The 16,851-nt window shown below is 47.4% G+C and overlaps 1 protein-coding gene and 1 non-coding gene across 9 annotated transcripts in view; both read left to right on the forward strand.

Moving 5' to 3' along the window:
• The first annotated feature begins 1,290 nt into the window (after nucleotides 1-1,290).
• Nucleotides 1,291-1,424, forward strand: LOC128098081 (U11 spliceosomal RNA). Its single transcript, XR_008214113.1, has one exon. It is a non-coding gene; the product is annotated as a U11 spliceosomal RNA (small nuclear RNA).
• An 8,648-nt stretch (nucleotides 1,425-10,072) lies between these two features.
• Nucleotides 10,073-16,851, forward strand: part of Gmeb1 (glucocorticoid modulatory element binding protein 1) — a 47,593-nt gene continuing 40,814 nt past the window's right edge. For 2 of the 8 annotated variants that reach the window (XM_052716008.1, XM_052716009.1), the window contains exon 1: nucleotides 10,073-11,032. The gene's annotated coding sequence lies outside the window, so the exon portion shown is untranslated. Of the gene's footprint in view, nucleotides 11,033-11,591; nucleotides 15,656-16,851 lie in introns of those variants that run through there. The other 6 variants (XM_052716003.1, XM_052716004.1, XM_052716005.1 and 3 more) reach the window with 3 other exon arrangements.

Here is a 16,851-nt window from a genome sequence, read left to right on the forward strand (position 1 = left end):
GATTCTCAGATAAGTTTATTAGGGTACACAATATATTGGGGTACACAATATATCACCATACTCCTGAGTGCAGGAATTACAGGAATAAGGCACCAGGCTGAATTTTTGGGGGGAGTGGGGGTTGCGGGGGAGTTGGTTTGGTTTGGTTTTTTTGAGGCAGGGTTTCTCTGTAACAGTCCTGGCTGTCCCGGAACTCACTCTGTAGACCAGGCTGGCCTCGAACATACTGAGATCCACCAACTTCTGCCTCCCAAGTGCTGGAATCAAAGGCGTGGGCCACCAACGCCCTGCCCAACTTCTTTTTTTAAAAAATATATCTGAGACGGTGGTGCACGCCTTTAATCCCAACACTTGGGAGGCAGAGGCAGGTGGATCCCTGTGAGTTCGAGGCCTGCCTGGGCTACAGAGTGAGTTCCAGGAAAGGCACAAAGCTACACAGAGAAATCCTGTCTCAAAAAACCAAATATATGTATATATGAACCGGGTGTGGTGGCACATGCCTTTAATCCTGGCATTCAGGATGCAGGAGCTGGCAGATGTCTGTGCTCAGCCTGGTCTACAAAACGAGTTCCAGGACAGCTAAGGTTACACAGAGAAACCTGTACCGAAAAACAGGGTGGGGATGGAGTGGCCGTGTGTGTGTGTGTGTGTGTGTGTGTGTGTGTGTGTGTGTGTGTGTGTGTGTGTGTGTGTGTGTGTGTGTGTGTGTGTGTGTGTGTGTGTGTGTGTATGTGTGTACATATATATAAGGGTTGGCTTTGCTTATCCCTCCCTATCACCTAGAATGGAGGTCCTAGATGTTCCAGTTGCTCCGTTTTTGCTTTTACAGTCTCTGGTTCCTCCTGTGCGTCTCTGTGTGTGGTCCAGGGTGGACGGCTAGGAGTGGCACTAGACTGTATATTTTCAGTTTTGATAGGTTGGGGCTTAGTGCTCCCCAGTAAATTACCCACAGTCTCCTAGCGCTAGGCTTCCCAGGGCGGATCTTCCCACCGTGAGCTGGAAGCAGCTGTTGGCGGCAGCGCCGCCTACCTTTCCCACCGCGCCAGCCAGCGCCATCCCGACAAGCACTGCTCTCATTTGCATAATGACTCACGACCTTTCCTTTACTTCGATTCAAAAATCTAAAAACAATAGTTCTCTTGTGAAGACGTCCCTCTGCCTCAGAAGAGTCCAGAGATTTTGTCGCAAGCCTCAGCAATATAGAATTGGAAGTCGGCTGGACTTCATTTTCGCCTTTACTCTAAGATGGGTGGACCGACAGTGCCACCCTGCTCCTGGGATCGCTCAGGCAAAAAGGGCTTCTGTCGTGAGTGGCACACGTAGGGCAACTCGATTGCTCTGCGTGCGGAATCGACATCAAGAGATTTCGGAAGCATAATTTTTTGGCAGTTGGGCAGCTGGTGATCGTTGGTCCCGGCGCCTGCGTTTTTTGTTGAAAAAAAAAAAACAGGTTTTCTTTAGTTTTTCTTTATACAGCTCTAGTGTTTACCAGCGTGAAGTTGCCGCCTTCCTGTTTGTAGCCACACGGTTTTCTCGGGGAAGTCGGCCTTTTCCATCAAAACGTTCAAGAGGTTGTATGTGGTTTTTCTGACATGTTGCCCCGCTCTCACTAGAAACTAATATGGGCCATGACTTTTATCGGATTTGTGAAGACCACTTTGTCAGCTTTCCGGGCGTGTGAGTTACAAATCTATGCCACACCTGGCTCAAGTCTTGATTTGTAATTAAAATGTATTTGATGTGCACAAGTATCTTGCCCTCATGGACACCTGAACTTACTTACATGCTTTATAGTGCCCAAGGAGCCAAAAAAGGACATCGGATCCTCTAGAACTGGAGTTTATATTTCATTGTGTTCTGTCATATGGGTGCCGGGAATGGAACTGGAGTCTTACAGAAGAGCAAACAAGTGCTCTTCCCCTCTGAGCCGCCTCTTCAGCCTTGATTTGCTATTTCTTTTCATTCTCTTTTAAATTATTTTTGGTTTATATGTGTGAGTGTTTTGCCTAAATACAAAGAGGATAGAAAGGTATGAGCTGCCATGTAGGTGCTGGGAATTGAACCTGGGTCCTTAGGAAGAACAGCCAATGCTCTTATCCAATGAGCCCCCAACTGATTCTTAAGAGGAGTGTGTATGGCTCTACACAGGTTAGAAAATGAAGGGTTACACTGTATTATGCACGCAAAAGAAATGTCCAACTTCAAAATGCCTTCCTGTAAGAGTAAGGGAATCACATGACACTTGACTGTAAAATTTCGTTCTTTGATATATATTTCATATACATATGTGTATTTATATTTAAAATATCCTAATGTGGCCGGGCAGTGGTTGCTCATGCCTTTAATCTCAGCCCTGAAGAGGCAGAGCCAGGCGGATATCTGTGAGTTTGAGGCCAGCCTGGTCTACAGAGTGAGATCCAGGACTGGCTCCAAAGCTACACAGAGAAACCCTGTCTCGAAAAACAAGAAAACAAAAACAAAAATCCTAATGTGTATAGATATATATTTTGATGTGTACATATGTCATATCCCTTTTTTGTTTTGTTTGTTTTTGAGACAGCATTTCTCTATAACAGCTCTGTTGTCCTAGAACTCACTTTGTAGACCAGGCTGGTCCCTATGCCTTTTTTAAATTATTTCTTTCTTTATTTTTGAGACAGGATCACACTATGTAGTACTTATGACTGGCCTTTTTTTCTCTTTGTAGATCAGGCCTGACCTTAAACTCACAGATCCGCCTGCTTCTGCTCCTTGAGTGCTTAGATTTTTTTATTTCTGTGTATGTGTGTATGCCGTGTGTGGGTTCATGAGGATTTTGCTCCTCATGAATCCATGTGGTGGAAGGAACCTCTACCGGCTGTTTTCTGACCTTCAGAGGTCAGTCATGGTGTTCCTCTCATCCCATAAATCAATAAATAAATATAATTTAAAAATAGGGGCTGGAGAGATGGCTCAGAGGTTAAGATTTGCACTAGCTGCTCTTCCAGAGGTCCTGAGTTCAATTCCCAGTACCCACATGGTGGCTCACAACCATCTGTAGTGAGATCGGATGCTCTCTTCTGATGTGCATGCATACATGCAGATAGAGCAATTTAAAGAGAAATGAATCTTTAAAAAAAAAATCTTTGAAATAAGCCAGGTGGTAGTAGCACACATCTTTAATCCCAGTGCTTGGGAGGCAGAGGCAGGCAGATCTCTAAGAGTTCGAGGCCTGCCTGGTCTAAAAAGACAGTTCCAGGACAGCCCTGGAAAACCCTGTCTCAAAAAAAACAAAACGAAAATCTTTGAAATAGCTATTCACATACACACACACACACACACACACACACACACACACACACACACACACACACACATACACACACACCTATATGTATGGGGGTATTTTTCTTTTTGTTTTGTTTTGTTTTGTTTGGTACAGGCTCTCACTATGTAGCTCTCTGTCTGTCCTGAACTCACTGTATAGACCAGGTTCGCCTCGAACTCACAGAGATCTGCCTGTCTCTGTTTCCCAAGTGCTGGGATTAAACTGAGAGGCAGAGAGAGAAAGAAAAGAGAAAAGCAAATGGCAAAGAAAAAGAATTTGGACTTCCTATGGGCTTTGATGTTCCTGCACTGGGCCGGAAGGTGGTCCCGGGCTCAAGAAGCTCATACTCCAGCGGCCAAAGCTGCATGTGTGGCTCCGACTCACTTAATACCCGCTATGGAAGAAACTCTGGTCTTCATCCAGGCCCCATGGGTAGCTGAGGCAGCACTTCCTGGGCACTGAGCACTTAGGTGGGTAGGTAGGTAGGTGGCAAGTGCCTGTGGAATAGTGGTGCCAGCTGGAATTTCTTTTTTGTTGGGGGTGTTTTTGTTTTTTGAGACAAAGGCTCATTATGTAAACAGACTGGCCTAGAACTCACAGAGATCTGCTGGGGTTAAAGATTTGTGCTAACACACCCAGTTCCCATTGGCATTTCTAGAGTGCTCACGACATTCTTGAGATGTTCTAAGACCTTTTTGCACGTGTGCAGTGCCTCATTTTCTCTTTACAACCCCTGCCCCAACACATACACCTATGTCTGAGGTGCTTCTTCCATCCCCCCACTGCCTCCCCTTTTTTTTGAGGCAGGGTCTCTCTACTGTCCTGGAACTTACTATGTAGACCAGGCTGGCCTCAAACTCACAGAGATCCTCCTGCTTCTGCCTCCTGGATGCTGGAATTGCAGGTGTGGGCTACCACTCCGACCTCCATCTCCCTTCTATATGTAAGGATACTGTAGTTGCAGAGTCTCATGAGCACAGCTCCAGCAGGCTTTGACTCTTACCCTGACTCCTAAGCCAGAAGTCAGCCTTTTCCTTTGGTCCTGACAGTGGGGTGCAGATGGGGCAGGGGTGGGGTGGGTGGGTGAGGCAGTGACTCACCTGTCTCCATCTACATTAGTCTCCAATTCGTTTTTTCTTTTTTTCATCAACTGCAGAGCTTTCTCCCTTTCTGATTCTGCCTCCTTTTCTGATTCACGCCCCATCTGTTACTAGTTTCTGGTTTCTGAGAGCGTGGAAGGGAGGGACAAGCTGTGGGGGGTGGGGAGGTAGGAACAAAAATGCAGTAGTCCTTAAGCAACCAATTATTTTTGAGAGTTCTGTGTACCAGGGTGTCCTCTGTGACTAACATAAGCTGTTGTTGCCCTCACAGAGAGTCTTTTGAGGGTGTGTATTGTGGAGGGGGACCTGTGCAGGCAGGAGGGAGCCCCGTCAGGTCTGGGTAAACAGATGTGGAAGGGAGCGTCCATGAGGACAGTGAGGACCAGAAAGGCCTCAGCCTGGAAGGAGGCTGCTGAGCTGGACGAGTGTCCCAGGCATGGGAAAACTGCATACTTTCGAAGGCTGTGGAATTCCTGTGTTGGAATGAGAGGGCCAATGTGGGGCTGAGGTGGGGTTCAGTGGAAAGTGGGGGGAGGGAAGCCAGTGTAAGGCCCCAGAGGGACAGAAAGAAAACAAATCAAGGTCAGGTAGCCTGATGAGAAGCCCAAGTTTGGTTCTAAGGCCATGGGGGCACATTAGAAGGCTGAATACTTCTCACTTCCTGCGGCAGGGCAGGGCAGGAAGTGAGAAGACCACCAGGGGGCTCTCTGACTGTTAGGGAGCTATGTGAAGAGGTCAAGACCAAGTAGGGGTACAGAGAAGAGAGGTGTTTTTTAATTTGTTTTTGTTTTTTGGTTTTTTTTTTTTTTTACTTGCTTTTTGAGACAGTTCTGATATCATGAGCTGGATTAGAACTCACTGTGTAGCACAGGCTAGTCTCAAAGTCATAACACTTCTTGCCTCAGCCTACCCAGATGTTGGGAATATATATTAAATGTATAAACAAAATGTATTTATAGGGGCTGGAGGAGAGCTTATGTCAAAATAAAAATCAGATAAATACACTAAATACATGTAAAATATTCATGTCTCATTGAAAGGACCAAGCAGATGCCATAACAGGCTGCTCAGTCTTCTCTCAGAGATCAGGCCTCAATTTCGGTTTCCTGAGACTTGAGCAAGCAGTTTCTGGGAGGGCCATGAACAAAAGACGTAGTCCTTGCAGTAGCTCCCTTTCTGCACGCACTCTGACTGCTCAAAGTTCAGCCAGATGTTTACTGTCTGGGGCACCTCACCAACTTAGAGTTATGTGCAGTACGTGCTTGGCCAGCCAGCCCCCATGGTGGCTCAAGGACAAAGCCTGGGACTTGTGCTGGACTGCCCCCAAAGTAATAAATTGTAACCACCAACCAGTAAATTCAAAGGTTACATACCCTCACCCAATTAAAAGAGAACAGAGATAAAAATAAACCAATCCGAGTTGCACCCGTGCAAAACTCCCCCAACCCCCCTGAAGGGCTTGTGGATTTTGCCTTTAAAAAGCTAGCCACACAAAGAAAAAGCAAGTTCCTCCTGGCCTCACAGTTACTACCAGTGAGTGCTTTGGATCGAGCTTCCCTGCCCGCGGCTTGTAAACAAACAGAAATAAACCATGCTATTGCATTCTGTACCTAAGGTCTGTGGTGGAATCTTTGGGGTCACAATCTGGGCATAACATCATTTCCCCCTCCAAAAATACTGCCTGGGGTCATCTGGAGTGCCCTGGGATGTGTGTGCATAGTCTCCCCAGGTATTTCCCCATGCATCCAGGGACAGTAGTGGGGGCTCTGTAGATCACCTACTCATCTTCAGATCTCACAACTGGGAACTTGAAGAAGTTGCCTCGCTTCTTACCCCAAAAGCAGTAACAGAGCACTTGAGTTTGGGTAGATCCAGTTTTTAGGGCAGGGCCTGGAATCTAGCAAGCTGGAAGCAAGCCTGAGCAGAAACCCTAATGTCCTCACTGTTGACAAACTGGCTTGCAGCCATGGAGGGCCTATGTCCAGTTTATCCCCCTAATCTCCTTAATGGGGCCTGGGAGATCTTTACTATCTCACGGGGAAATGTCTCTCAACCTTGATGGTTACTCCTTCAGAAAATTTGGCTGTTTCATTGTTCAATTGCCTTTTTCACTCAATAAACAGAATCATCTCCTAAACAAAATCAGCTAGCAGAACCCAAAAATGCTGGCAGGTAGAACAGAACCAGATTGGGCGTCGAGTATCTTTATTCCTTTGTGTTGTGTGTTTGGTGGGGGTTCCTACGGGGGGCCTCTTCCTGCTTTTTTCTTTCTTATTCTTATCTTTTTTTGGGGGGGGGTTTGAGACAGGGTTCTTCGATGTAGCCTTAGCTGTCCTGGAACTCACTCTGTAGACCAGGCTGGCCTCAAACTCAGAGACCCGCCTGCCTCTGCTTCCTGAGTGCTGGGATTAAAGGCCTGTGCCACCACCACCTGGTTTCTACTTTCTATTTTCAAACTGGGTTTTCTAAGTTACCCAGACTAGCCTTGAACTCACTGTGCAACTCAGGCCAACCTTGAACTTGTGATCTTTATTGCCTCAACCTCCCCAGTAGCAGAGATTGCAGTCTGGGCTACCAGGCTGGGTCCAAGCATCTTTCATATTGTAAAGAGACAAGAAGGCTGGGAGTATAGACCAATGGTGAAGCACTTTCTTAGCATGCACCAGGCACTGGGTTTGATCCCAGCATGGCAAAAAAAACAAAAAAAAATTCAAAACTAAACTATACTAACACCTCTTCAATGCTTAAGAAACAGCATTTAGTGGACTAAAAAGAAGTATACTTCAGAATTATATATTTATAATAAATCATGAAGGTAAACGAGGAAAATTAACAGAAAAATGTTGGAAGGAAACACATCAGTTATAAATAGAAATTACTTCTGTGTTTTTCCATCCTTTATGTGCTTTGCAGTTTTCCACAGTGAACATTTAGTTACAGGAAGAATGAGTACGTGTTGGTGGGGGAGGGGCTTTCACACCATTTTCCTCTTAAAACCTAAACAGTCATCTTATTGCCTTGTTTTATTGTTCCTTTCCTTCCAGCAAAATACATATAAATCCAGTTCAGGTTGTCTCTACTCAGTGTTTTCTGTCCACGCTCCAATTATGCCATCTAGCCTCCTTCCCAGCCTCAGAAAGGAAGCTGCCCCAGCAGGATCAGCTCTCACATGCTGAACTGATGGCTCTTCCTTTCCCTTCCAGAGTTCTCTGCAGTTCTGATATTGTTGGCATCTTCTCCTCCTAGGAACTTCCGGTCTGCTCTGTGGCATTCCTTTCTCCCTCTGCCCAGGGACCCAATCTTTCCAACCACTCTGGCTGACTGAGGGTTCCTTCAGGTTCAGTGCTCTCTAAGTTTGGGTTCCTGGTTCCCACCCTATTTCTGGATGTTCATTCTTTTCTGGGTGACCCCATCCATTTTGACTTTGGTGGTCTCATCTGTAGGACAACTCAAATACCCTACACACTAAATAAATCTTAAAAATAAACAAGTAAAAGACTTGGGGCTGGTGATGAAGCTCAGTTGGTAAAAGCTTGACTAGCATTTCCAAAGCCCTGGGTTCTATCCCCATACCTCAGAAACTGGGCTTGGTGGTGTTGGGTTGTATTCGAAACACTGAGGCAGAGGAAAGGAGGAACAGGTATTCAAGGTCACCTTCTACTACAAAGTGCTGGTCTCCCAAACACAGACTTAACATAGTACTGAATCTTTTTTTTTTTTTTTTTTGGTTTTCTGCTGAGACAGGGTTTCTCTGTAGCTTTGGAGCCTGTCCTGGACTAGCTCTGTAGACCACACTGGCCTCGAACTCACAGAGATCCGCCTGGCTCTGCCTCCCAAGTGCTGGGATTATAGGCGTGCGCCACCGCCTGGCGTACTGAATCTTCTTATTGGGCCCCGGTGACAGACTTGAGCACAGTGGGACAACCGTTTTATAGGTGAAGACAGCAGAGTTAAGGGAGGTGTGACTTGACCTTGATCCAGAGCAGCTAACACCAAACCTGGAATTCTGGTAGTCTCCTCCCTCCTCCCCCCAACCCAGTTCTACTGTTTAATTCCTGTCCTTGGGGGAGGGGGAGGTCAAATTTTTATTTATTTTTAACTGTATCTATTTGTTCATGTGAATGCAGTGTCACTAGAGACCACAATAGGGGTTGGATCCCCTAGAGATAGAGTTACAGGTGATCATGAGCCAGCCCACATGAGTCCTTTGCACGTACAATATATACCCTGAATTGCTGAGCCATCTCTCCAGCCCCCAGTGATTCCTAGCCTTTCCTGCTTGCTCTCAAATAAAAACCCTGTTAAAACCCCCTCATATACTGTATTAGTCAGGTTCTCTAGAGTCACAGAACTTATGGAATAAATCTGTGTGTGTGTGTGTGTGTGTGTGTGTGTGTGTGTGTGTGACAGAGAGAGAGGGAGAGGGGAAGGGAGAGAGAGAGAGAGAATTTATTGGAATATTGGAATGACTTCCAGGCTGCAGTCCAACAATGGCTAGCTGTGAATGGGAAGTCCAAGAATCTAGTAGTTTCTCCATCCCACGAGGTTGGGTGTCTCAGCTGGTCTTCTGTATGTGCTGGGATCCTGAAGAAGCAGGCTCCAATGCCAGTGATGGAATGGATGTGCTGACAAGGCCAGGGCAAGCAGGAGAATGAATGAACCCTTCCTTCTTCCGTTGTCCAGCAGGTGTGGCCCAGATTTAAAATGTATCTTCCCAGCTCAGGATCTGGATTAAAAGCCTGTGTCATCCTGCCTCAAGATCCTGATCAAAAGGGTATGTTTAGCCGAGTGGTGGTGACACATGCCTTTTTTTTTCTTTCTTTCTTTCTTTTTTTTTTTTTTTTTTTTTTTCGAGACAGGGTTTCTCTGTGTAGTTTTGCGCCTTTCCTGGAACTCACTTGGTAGTCCAGGCTGGCCTCGAACTCACAGAGATCTGCCTGCCTCTGCCTCCCGAGTGCTGGGATTAAAGGCGTGCGCCACCACCGCCCGGCTCTTTTTTTGTTTTTCAAGACAGGGTTTCTCTGTAGCTTTGGTGCCTGTCCTGGATCTCACTTTGTAGACCAGGCTGGCCTCGAACTCACAGAGATACAACTGAGTCTGCCTCCCGAGTGTTGGGATTAAAGTCCTGTGCCACCAAGCATGACTTTGACCTCAGCACTTGGCACTCAGGAGGCAGAGGCAGGAGGATCTCTGTGAGTTCGAGGCCAGCATGGTCTACAGAGTGAGCTCCACGGCAGCCAGGGCTACACAGAGAAACCCTGTCTCAAAAAACAAAACAAAACAAAACAAAAAAAAATGAGTCTTCCTGCCTCAACATCCGGATCACAAGTGTGCCCTCCAATTCTGGAATATAACCCATTCCAGTTACAGTCAAGTTGACAACCAAGAATAGCCATCACACATACTTACATATCGTTTTAAAAGTTATATTTATTTAGAGTGTGTCTGCTGCATCTCCTTCCATCACTGTGGGTTGGAGTGATGGAACTCAGGTCTTCAGCAGCCTGTACCGGATGAGCCATCTCCACCAGCCCTCCACCCCCCACGTTTTTTCTTAAAGGAAAGAAGACAGATACAATGTATAAGAAGCAAGATGGAGAAACAATTCAATTCTCGCTCTTCAAAAAAAAACTTACAGCCTGACACTCCCCCCCCCCATACTGTAGAAGGAATCCAGGTTCCGCATGTATTCTACCACAGATCTGTTTCATCTGTTCTTTTTGCTTGCTTTTTTGAGCCAGGGTCCCTCTAGGTAGCGTTGGCTGGCTTAGAACTCACTATGTAGACTAGACTGGCCAGGAACTCTTCTTACTTCGGCCTCAGAGTTCTGGGATCAAAGGCATGCACCACCATGCCCAAATGCTTATATTTAATATTTAAGACGAGAATGAAAGGTAAAGAGTAGGGTTGTTGTGAGGATTATAAACCCAAAGCATCTTCCCCAAGGCCTGACCACATTGTCTAAATGCTTGTCAGTTAATACTACTGGCCTCAAGAACTTTCCTAAGTACTTTTCAAGTATCATTTCATTGAACACGTGCGATATATACCTTTTGAGAAAAATACAGGCTTAGAGTTGTCAAGTCATTCTACAGTTGTACATGTTCCAAGTAGGTCCAAACTTGAACCCAGAACCCGCACAAGCAGGAAAGCCTGGGCCAAGAGCCATGGTTCAAACGCAGGACGGGGTTACTGATCTATGCTCAGCCACCTATTTTGATTTCACATTGGTAACCTGAAACCCCGATAAACTGTAATTGTCAATAAACAGGATTTGGGGAGAGAAAAACCCTAGCCTTCCACAAGAGTCAAGACGAGGTGACCTCTGCATCTAGGCCTTATTCAGTCCCAGGGGTCTCCCGCGATCCCTCCAACACTGCCTTCCAACAGCCGAAGGCCTAAGCTCACGAACCGCCCCAATCGCTTGGCTGAGGTGGTGCACCCTCCCGGCGGCCCACAATAGGGACGCGTCCCCTTTAAGGCGCCAGCACAGCTGCCGCGGCGGCCGGAAGTGTAGGAGCCCGGCTCGGCGGCGGCGGTGGCGGCGGTAGCCGTGGCGGCTTGTGCGCATGCTCCGTCGCCCGCCCGCCCTGGCCGCTCGCCGCCCGCCCGCCCGACGGAGACGGTGAGGAGGGGGAGGGGTGGGCGCGCGGCGCGGGCGCGGCGAGGGCTGGGGGCGGAGGGGGGGGGGCGGGCGCGGGGGCCGCGCGGCGGCCGGCGAGGGCGGGCGGGCGGGCGCGCAGGGGGCGGGGGGCTGCTGCCTCCGCGGGCGCCTCCCCACGCCCTGTGCGTGCCGCCGCCGCCGCCGGGGAGCGAGCGGACGTCGCGGCGCCGCGGGGGGGGTGGGGGGACGCTGCCGCTGGGTCCGCCCGAGCAGCCGGGCCGCCCCCAGCGTGGCCGGCAGGGCCTGGGCTCCCGGCCCCTCGAGCCGCGTGCCGGGCGGGGGTGGGGTGGGGTGGGGTGGGGTGGGGGGAAGGCTCGGCGCCCCCGGACCGAGGAGCCCGGAAGTCCCCGCGGAGGGGCCGGGGGAGCCGGGGTACCCCCCCCCCAAAGGCGGGGGTCTGGGAGCTCGGGCCTTCGGCGGAGCCGCTGGATCAGGCCTGGGTCGCGCCCAGGGGAAGGGGGGGACGGCGTGCTGGGGCGGGGGGGGGGTGTGTGCTGAGTGTGGGGAGTGAGGGGCCAGCCGGGGCCCGAGCGAGGGAAGAGGCCTCGGCCGCCGGACCTGCGGAGAGGGAGGGAGGCAGGTCCTTTCGAGGACCAGGGGGAGGAAGGAGCGCCCTTCCCAAAGACGAGCAGTGGGAAGGAGAGGGGTTCCACCCGAGGGCCGCAGAATGGATGAGTACCTCCGCTGGCTAAGGTGCAGAGCAGGGTGGTCCTCTGCTCCGGGAGATGGGGAAAGCCTATGGTTATGAGGGGTGGTGAGAAGATAATTACGGGGATAGGGAACCCCTTGTTTTCAGAAATGACAGAGGAATTGGCCAGGTGTCCTTTAATTGAGAGGTAAGAGGAATGAGGGCAGAATCTTACCCGAGGGTCTTGACCTAGGAATCGGAGGAAGGAAGGCTTGGCTGTCCAAGGAGCAGGGAAACTCAAAGCGAGACTTGTCACAGTGTCAAAGAGAACCAGGAAGTGGGGGTTTCCTCCATGTCTGGAGACTTCCCATTGCCTTAGCTAGTATTAGGGAACGTTTTCACGAGGGCTTGGGCCTGCTGTTAATTTTTCAGACTTAATAATAACTTGTTTTTCATCTGTACTTGATCAAGTCCATTGATTAGCTGCGTCCCCCTGCGTGTCTTTGGGTTAGTTTGGGCCCTGTTTTTTGGTTCCTTAAACTCTTGAGAGATGACTTTAAAAATCATATCCATTGATTCCTCCAAACACCTACATAGAAGTCTCCAATCTGATTTATATAGAACTTCATTTCCTCTGGATACTTCCTGCAAAGTGGTTCTCTGTAATCCTTGGGTTCGTTATACCTGAGGTCACTCTGGCTCAACTATTAAGTTCATAACAAAGGGGTGGATTTAATTTAAGTTTTTTCTTAAATAATAAAGTTGCATCTTGGGAGATTTTTGTTTTGTTTTGAGTTTCGTTTGTTTTTTTTCCGTCCAGCAGTGAAGGTGTACACCTTTAATCCCAGCACCAGGAGGCAGAGCAGGCGGATATGTTCATTTTTTTTTCTTTTCCTTCTTTTCTTTTTTTCTTTCTAGACAGGGTTTCTCTGTGTATCTCTGGGCTACCTAGCGAGTTCCAGACAAACCAGGGCTACAAGGTGAGATGGCAAGGAAGTAAAGAAAAGCACAAAAACCTGGTATGACCTCACCTATGATTCAAGCACCTGAGCATCTGAGACAGGATTGCCAAAAGCTCAAGGCCAGCCTGGGCTACATAGTGAGTTCAAAGCTAACATGGGATACAGTGAGCCCCAGTGTCAAAAAACATAACACAACAGCCTGGCATTGTTAGGGAGGCAGAGGCAGGTGGATTTCTGTGAGTTCGAGGACAGCCAGGACTATATAATGAGACCCTCGCAAAAAAATAAAAGCCAGGTGGTGGTGGTTGATGCCTTTAATCCCAGCACTTGGGAGGCAGAGGCAGGCAAGTCTTTGCATTTGAGGCCAGCCTGGTCTACTGAGTAAGTTCCACAGCCAGAGCTACATAGTGAGCCCCGTCTCAAAAAAAAAAAAAAAGTCTATATGTGTGTGGCAGGATCTGTGTACCACCAAGTCCTTGTGGAGGTCAGAGGACAACCCAGGATTTGATTCTGTCCTTCCACCATGTGTACCCTGAAGATGAAACTCAGGTTTCCGTGTTTGACCACAAGCGCTTTGACCTGCTGAGCCGTCTCACCAGCACCCATCCCACCAGGCACCACTCCTCCTTTCTTTGGGACAAAGGTTTCATAAAGTCTCAACCTTCTTATGTAACTGAGGGAGACCTTGAACCCCTGACCCTTCTGCTCCCCAAGTGCTGGTTTACAGACTTTCCCACTATGCCTGGCTTCATGCTCACTTTGAAATTTTTAAATTTATTCTGTGTGCATGATGTTAGGAGGGTGCATGTACCACGACGGTGTGCATGTGGATGGAGGTAGGGGACTTTATGGAATTGGGTCTCCTTTACTTTTATATGAATGAGGTCTAGAGATGTAACTCAGGTAACCAGGCCTGCAGCGCAAGCACCTTTCAAGAGTTTTTTTTTTTTTTTTTCTTGAAAATAACTACAGAGCAGCCGCCCATTAGCACCTGTCTAGAAACGCAGCTTTCTGTAGGCTGAACCAGGAGGATTGAAAATTCAAGTCCAGTCTTAACTATCTCTTGTCTCAAAAGAAACAAGAACCCCCAAGTAACTGAGTGTGGGATTCTTGCATGCAATTCCTGAGCTTGGGTCATCCTCTGCTACATAGTGAGTTTGAGGCCAGCCTTGACTGCATGAAACCCTGTCTCCAAAACCCCAAAGCAAGGGCAACAAAAGTAGAGAAGCTCTTTTTTTGCAGGTTGAACTCACATTCATGCCAAGCCTCTGCCCTGAGCTGTACTCCCTTTGCAATACTTCTTTCCACATCAGTTGACTAAGTTTTAACAAAATTTTGTCATGTTTTGTATGTTCTCATAGAGTTACAGAGCACACACTGATTTCACAAGGGATATTGCAAGGTCTCTTCTGTGAAGCACCCATGGGACCAGCTCCCTCACCTTGTCTCAGGAGTTTGTGTTGTTATAAACAAGGGGCAGTTTTCTGTGTACACAGCTTACAGAGATGACTTTGCTGTAGTCTGCTGTTTGTAGTTGGTTTGGGGTTACTCACTAGAAAAATGTGATATTTAAGATAATGAGAGATATTGAACCTAAACTTCATTTACTAAAGAATTATGAATCACCATGTTGGTGTGGACTCTCTTCTCTGTTACTAAAAACATGTTTTGTTTTGTTTCGTTTTGTAAGGTTTACTTTCTTAGACGGGTGTGGTGGTACATGCATTTAATCCCAGCACTAGGGAGGCAAAGGCAGGTGGATCTCTGAGTTTGAAGCTAACCTGGTCTACATAGCTCCAGGACAGCCATAGCTACATAGAGAAACCCTGTGTGTAGGGGATGGGGGTGATTTACTTTAGTTTACTCCAACCTGATATAGTGAATTTCAAGCTAGCAAAAGCTATATAGTGAGACCCTGTCTCAAAAAAAACCAAGACAAAATAAAAAGATATTTTTGCTTTTTTTTTTTTTAATGAATATTAGTGTTTTGCCTACATGTATGCATATGTACCACATGTGTGCCTAGGGAGGTCAGGAGTGCATCAGACCCCTTGGAACTGAAGTTAAGGTGGTTGTGAGCCCCTATGTGGGTGCTGGGAATCCAACCTGGGTCCTCTATAAGATCAACAAGGGCTCTTACCTGATGATACATCTCTCTAGCCCTACTTCAAACTTTCAAGAGGCTACTATTTCAGCATGCAACAAACTCAGGATTTCTTTTTGTTTTGTTTTGTTTGAGACAGGGTTTTTCTGTTGTATCTCTGCCTGTCCTGGAACTGGCTCTGTAGAGATCTGCCTGCCTCTGCCTCCTGAATGCTGGGACTAAAAGTGTGTGCCACCACCGCTGGCAGGATTTCTTATTAAATTGTACTGCAAAGCTGGGCACAGTGGCTTACATTTGTAATAACATCTGGGAAGTGGAGGCAGGAGGATCAGGAGTTCAAGATCATCCTTAAGCTAGGAAGAAGTGGCACATGCCTTTAAACCCAGAAGGCCAAGGCAGGCAGATCTCTTGAATTCGAGGCCAACCTGGTCTACAAATTGAGTTCCAGGATAGCCAGGGCTACACAGAGAAGCCCTGTCTCAATAAACAAACAAACAAACAAAAAGATCATCCTTAGTGACATAGTGATTTTCAAGGCCACTACAAGTAACCCCCAAAATTAGTAACGTATAATTCCAACTACTCTGGATGCTGTGGTAGTAGGCTCTCTTTGACCCAGGAGTTGGATACCAGCCTGGTCAACACAGCAGAACCATACCTGTGGGAACAAAACAGCCTGAACTTGAAGCTATGCAGAAGAGCCTTCACATCAATCCTCAACAGTCCCCCTCCCCACACCCAAAAAAAAAGAAAGAAAGAGGGCTGGAGAGATGGCTCAGCGGTTAAGAGCACTGGCTGTTCTTCCAGAGGTCCTGAGTTCAATTCCCAGCAACCACATGGTGGCTCACAACCATCTGTAATGAGATATGACACCCTCTTCTGGCCTGCAGGTATATTTGTAAACAGAGCACTATATATACAATAAATAAATAAATCTTTAAAAAAAAAAGAAAGAAAAACGCATGATGAAAAAGGAAAGAAAGAAAGAAAAAGAAAAACGCATGATGGGAAACTAGAGCATAAGCTGAAACCTAGTGATGGAAGTCACCGGAAGACCTTTCCGAAGAATGATGCTTCAGAGGGTTAACAGAGACTAGCCCAAAAGGAAGGGAAGAATCCTAGGGACAGGAAGCAAGTTTAAAGGCTCAGTCTAGGAAAGGCTGTACATTTGAGAACTGGAGAACAGTGACAGTGTGCCAGCCGGGAGGAAGGGGGCTGACCTGGAAGCTTTGGAGGCCATGCTAAAGTGCTTGCACTTTATTTTCACAGCAACAGGAATACAGTAAGACATTTTTTTTTTTTTTTTTTTTTGGTTTTTCGAGACAGGGTTTCTCTGTGTAGCTTTGCGCCTTTCCTGGATCTCGCTCTGTAGACCAGGCTGGCCTCGAACTCACAGAGATCCGCCTGCCTCGGCCTCCCGAGTGCTGGGATTAAAGGCGTGCGCCACCACCGCCCGGCCTAGTAAGACATTTTTAAGTGGGAAAGTGGCCTGTGGCCTTTAGTAGGATCATTTTGGTTGCTATGTGGGGAATGAATTGGAGGAATCCAAGACCAAAGGTTAGGATATGGGAAAGTAGCTGAAAAAACCCAGGTAACAGTGTGGCAGCCCACATATATTTTGACAGCACAGATGGAGTATATGAGGAACACACACACACACACACACACACACACACACACACACACACACACCTGGTAGACTGGATAGGATTTTGTGGCTGATTGGATTTAGAAAGAGGAGGCAAAAATAACTTCTGAGTTCCCTCTTTTTGAAAACGGGTGGAAGATAGCATCACTTAGGGAAACAGGAAATCTAGGAGCAGGTTTGAGGAAATATGGTTCAGTTTAATGTAGTAGAGACTGATAAATACAGGGATATAGAATTCATAAAAAAAATTGAATGAAATTAAAAAGCCAGATATGAAGAAATTTGACTAGGTCATATATACATGCAAAAGTGATTGAATCAACATATCAGAGTTGATGAGAGTGATGGGGGCACAAAGATGTTTAGATAAAATAGTGCCTAAGTGCAGGGCAGTGGTGGTACACGCCTTTAATCCCAGCACTTGGGAGTCAGAGGCAG

The sequence above is a fragment of the Peromyscus californicus genome, unplaced genomic scaffold, assembly GCF_007827085.1.
Source record: "Peromyscus californicus insignis strain IS unplaced genomic scaffold, ASM782708v3 Scaffold_5__1_contigs__length_169319896, whole genome shotgun sequence".
Lineage (NCBI taxonomy): Eukaryota > Metazoa > Chordata > Mammalia > Rodentia > Cricetidae > Peromyscus > Peromyscus californicus.